Here is a 5,470-nt window from a genome sequence, read left to right as displayed (position 1 = left end):
GTCTCCTGCATTGAGGGTAGGTTCTTTACCATTTGAGCTACAGGGAAGTCCTACATACAAGCATATCAACACAATATTATAAATCAACTATGCTTCAATAAAAATAAAGAATAAAAAACAAAATAATGTTCTCTATGTTATAATTTCACTCAATATTTATACCTACTTAAGATAAATAACAAATTAATAATACATGTGTGCCTTTGTTGTTGCTTTGACTTGTTTTTAAATTTTACAATTGATCTATTAATATCTACCAAATCTGCCTTTTATGCATTTCATTTATCACTTTTGAGACTGCACATATCACTATCCCTATAACTTAGGAGTAGCTTAAAACCTGATGGCTAGGGAAATGGCTCTTTGTGAAATGTGCAGGGTATCAGAAATTCCTTTATTTCTGTTGTTGAAAAAGAGGAGTAGCATGAAAATGGGGGTATCCTGCACAGAGATCCTATAAAGTCATTAAAAGCTCTGAATATGTCTCTTTTTCCTCTTTGCCCTTCTCTTTCCTCCCCCACACCTTTCTCCTTGTTTCACTTTTCCCAAAGACTTGCCTGAAATATTTTGATTCTCTTCTTCATAATGAAAAGTAATTTCTTTCCACTTCTTTCATTATTTCAAAGTCATTAATAATTCTTTTAAATGCATTTAAACATGAAGTTGAAGGCTGTGTGTTATTAATTATATTTGTTCAACTGAGGCTCTTTAAGCTGAGATTCTCTGTGTGGGAAGAACTCATTGTCAGAAGAGGAAAATGATGAATCTCTGTGGGAAGGCTGAAAGTTGTCTAAATCTATCAAAATGTCATGACCAAATTAAGGTCTAATTAAAAATCTGAAAAAAAAATCACCTAATATTGAATCCCATTTGTTTTGAAAAATAACTCTTTGCAAAATTAGAATTTAGTATTTTAGTCTCTTTCTAATCCTTGTGCTACAAATTTGATTTTCAACTATAATGAATATTTGCCTTTTTCAAAACTAGAATGCTGGAAGTATCTGACATTTCATCCCTAGAACTTTACTGTATTATCCAGCTCTATTGGAATTTTCTTGACTGAACTGGTCAATAAAAAGTCACGGAATGTTCTCTGGGCAGATTGTTCTCTGGGTAGGACTAGGGCACTTACAGCATGGTAGCCCTGCCAGGAGTGCTGTTTTCTGTCCTTCTGCCTCACTCTGTTCTCACACAAATTACAAAGTGGTAAGATGGAGAAAAATCAAAGGATGGAAGAAAACCATGAGGTGCTCATCAGACTGCAGATCTCAGTAGGGACCATGCATCATTATGCTTGTATCTCCTCAGCTTCTATCAGTAAAGTACCTAAACGAAACGTTTTTAAAAATCCAAGAAGTACAAGAAGTGCTAAAAATTGGCAAGCAAGTGTATATTTAACAGTGTTTTTAACTTTTCCAATGGTAATGGGTTTTAATAGGGCCCATGGTAGCTTCATATAATTTAGGCAATTCCAACATAACATATGGTTATGTTGGTTATGTTTGACATGGTCCTGAAATACTTCCTTCATTTGGCTTTCCTGATAACACCCCCAGCTGGTTCTCATCCCTCTTCTTCCCCCATGCCCCTGTCTACTCTTTCTCAGTTTCCTTTGCGAGCTTCCTCTCATCTCCTTTCCTCTATGCCATGGATAAAACAAGGAAGTAGGCCAGGATATCTTCTTTTTCATATTCACATAAATTTTCTTCCTGACCTTTAGATTCTTGGAAGGAATTGGTTATTTAACATCTCCACTCAGACATTTGATACATGTCTTGAACTCAACATCTCCCAAACCAAGTTACAAACTTCCAGTTATAAAGTAAATAGATCATGGGGATGTAACATGCAGCATGGTGACTGTAATAATACTGTATTGTATATTTCAAAGTTACTAAGAGAATAGATCGTAAACGGTCTCATCATAAGAAAAAAATTTATAACTATCTTCATTTTTTCCAATTTTTTTTATCATTTTTATTGAAGCTTTATTATAGGAAAAAGAAGAGAGAGACGGAGAAACTATAAAAAGGAAAATGACTTGCAGAATAGAAACAGTGAAAAGAATCTATTAGCAGATAATGAAAAAATTGATGAATCATGGAGCTTAATCATCTCTCTCTCTTGTTCTGCATGAGGATTTGGTGAAGCAAATGATAAACAATTGTCATGAGTTAGGTATTTTTCTTTAAAAACCCATTGGTCCATAAGTGAATCTTTATTAGACATTCTATTTAAGTTGAGGTAATGAGGATGATAAATATACGTGTCAACACCCAACATGCTGCTATCCATGTAGTTCCATGAAGAACACAAATTATTACAAAACTGACTAAACTAGTACAACTCAAGTCTCCATTTAAGTGACTGAGTATCTTAACATATATAGACTCATCGATTTATTTTTCATGTACTAGGCACTGTTTAATGGACAAGGGAATCATCAATGAACAAAACAAAAGTTCATGTATTTATGGAGCTTAATTTTAGTGCATAAAGACAGGCTACAATAAATAATTTAGTGTATGTTAGAGGGAGGGAATTTCGATTGGTTAAAAAAGGAAGTAGAGTAATGGTGACTGAACCAGGTGAGTTGGAGTATAAAATGCAGATTGCAGTATTAAATGGGATGTTCAGAAAGTGGTTAACTGAGTAGATCTGAAGGTTATGAAATTGCTAGTCAAGCAATCTGGAGAATAATTTACCAGAGAGAGTTATGGCTAGAGAGAAAGCTTTAGAGTAAGAGCATACTGACTTCCTCCGTGTAAGTGTTTCAGAGTAAAATAATGGGGGAATTGTAGACAAGGAGGTCAGAGAGATAACAGAGTTGGGTTATGTAGAGACTTGTAAGTCATATTAAGGACTTAAGCTTTTACTTTGATTTTATGGAGACATTTACCAGAGTTTTAGCAGAAAGTAGTATCGTATGACTTATGTTAAAAAGGATCATGCTAGCTGCTGTGTGAATAGACTGTAGAAGGAAAAGGTGGAAGCAGAGAACCTTATTATGAAACTATTGTGGTAATCCAGGCAAGGAATAATGGTAGTAGTCTCGGTGTTGTGTGTAAGTATCAGAGCTAATGAGAGACGATGTTGTTATTTGATATGCATTGAAGAGAAAGCTGGAAGGTGAGTTACATATAGAAGAGTAAAAGAAGATTAATCAAATGTAACACAAGAGTTGTTGATTTTGATCTTTTTAAAATTTAAAATTTTTAAAATCTTTTTAAAACAGGAAGGATGAGGGATATAAACTGAAAACAAGGTTGTGAAGGAGAGAATGACATGCTTTGGCAGTCTAAAAAGGGAAAGATATTTTAGGTATCTTTGTGAGTGAGTGAAATCGCTCAAGAATTTATCAGGGCACTGGGTGAGGCTTAAGTGGGCACAATGTTATTTTTAAAGGAGCAGTTTGTCACAGCATGGCACCTCACACAATGCCTCCTGTTAAATTTATTTATACTCCACTTCCCAAAACTGAAGTAAAATTGTGAATCCTCAAAAAGCAGACACTAGGAAAACAACAAGAAAGATAAGAATCAAATTTTAAGAAGGGAGAATCAATAATGGAGGTACATGACCAAATCGTCTGCCACAGATAGTCACATTGTCCAAAGATTGCTGCTGTGAACAGCTTTGCCTTGTGCACTCTCTGACTCAATCACTGACCCCTGTTTTTTCTTTTTTCTCCTTGCCTACTTGCTAATATACTTTTATGTTTAGCCAAAGTTTAGCTCCTTTCTGCATGGTATACGTGGGGTTGTGAAGAGGCCATGCCTGGCTTCCTTTTAATTCCAGTCACCAGAGGCCAGCAATACTTACCTTTACGTGGTTAATCAGCCAAATTGTGAATTGAGTGTACAACAAAGATACAGCCAACTGAGACAGCATATAAACAAATGCAGTTTGTTTTTGATTTTAGAAAAGCTTGGTGTTTTCTTCTGAAGTCTTAGTGATTGACCTTTCTGTTTCCTGCTGACCTTTCTGTTCCATCCTGTCAGCTGCAAAGCAACCTCTACCCTTTTCAAGTTGATTTTCAGAAAAACCAAAGCATGGTCCCAAACTAGACATGGGCTCATTCCTAGAACTATAATTCATTTTGTGAAGAGACAGGAAGAAGACAAAGGTAGGTCAAAACAGTTGGGATTTTTAGGTGCTGACAGTATAAAAGAAGGGGAATAAAACCCCACTATCCACTGAAACAAAGACCAATACCTTCAGCCACATTTTTGAGTCTCTACTCTATAAGAAGGAACTCATCTAGGTACCAGAGACCAAATGTCTGAAATATGGCTCTGAGCCCTAACAGGAAGATAATAGAAATGTTAACAGGAATACAAAAAAATGAGAAGTTAAAGGTTTGGAGGTATTTTCAGGGCGGCAATGGAGATGCAGACATAGGGAACAGACTTGTGGACACAGTGAGTTAAGCCCGGGTGAGCTGAATGGAGAGAGGAGCTTGGAAACATGTGCATTACCATATGCAAAATAGATAGCCAGTGGGGATTTGGGGGATGATACAGGGAGCTCAAAACCAGTGCTCTGTGAGGGATGGGATGGGGTGGAAGATGGGAGGGAGGGGACATATGTATACATTTGGCTGATGCATGTTGATATACAGCAGAGATCAACACAATACTGTAAAGCAATTATCCTTCAATTAAAATTAGACGAATTTTTTTTTTAAAAAGAAAAACTATGTGTAAATGGATAGAAAGTAGATATCAGTGAAAGTGAATTCGCTCAGTCATGTCTGACTCTTTGCAACTCTGTGGACTGTAGCCTATCAGGCTCCTCCGTCCATGGGATTCTCCAGGCAAGAGTACTGGAGTGGGTTGCCATTTCCTTCTCCAGGGCATCTTTCCTACCCAGGGGTCGAACCTGGGTCTCCTGCATTGCAGGCAGATGCTTTATCCTCTGAGCCACCAGGAAAGCTGAGATATTGATGTTATATGCACACCAATAAATAAACAAATAAAATTTTTAAAAAAGGTTTAGAAGACCAAACAAAATTTTTAGGACTGTATCTGCCTTTCTTTGTCCATTTCAGCTAGAGAGCTCTGTATTTTCTCTGCAGAACAGAGATGACTTTAAAGACTTCATTTGAGCTATTAAAAAGGACAGAGCTGATTGAAATGAGGGTTTGAGTTGCCCCCAAAAGCTCTCTTCAACCTTCAGCTCCTCCTAGTTTGTTTTGGAGCATTCTGTTCTTCCTGTCCTCCTATTTTCCACAAGTATTTCTTCATCCCAACCATATATTGAGCTCTAAATATAATTTTAAAATCAGTGAATGAGAGGTCAGGGGGAAAAACACTGATTGTCAATCAACAGATTGTGTCTTTTCCCTGAGAAATCACTCTTGCAAGGAAGAACAACAACAAAAATCACAATTTGAGGTAAGAAATGATTCTATTTAACTTTGGCTTGAATGAGTTCTGACCTATTTGTACTGTATTTTCTAAAGGTCTGG

At 36.5% G+C, this 5,470-nt stretch overlaps 1 non-coding gene across 1 annotated transcript; it reads right to left on the bottom strand.

Moving 5' to 3' along the window:
- Positions 1–4,860: 4,860 nt before the first annotated feature.
- Positions 4,861–4,932, bottom strand: TRNAC-GCA. Its single transcript has one exon. It is a non-coding gene; the product is annotated as a tRNA-Cys (tRNA).
- Positions 4,933–5,470: the final 538 nt, after the last annotated feature.

The sequence above is a fragment of the Bubalus bubalis genome, chromosome 2, assembly GCF_019923935.1.
Source record: "Bubalus bubalis isolate 160015118507 breed Murrah chromosome 2, NDDB_SH_1, whole genome shotgun sequence".
Lineage (NCBI taxonomy): Eukaryota > Metazoa > Chordata > Mammalia > Artiodactyla > Bovidae > Bubalus > Bubalus bubalis.
Note: the sequence above shows the minus strand (reverse complement) of the source record. Positions and strands in the feature narration are given on the sequence as shown.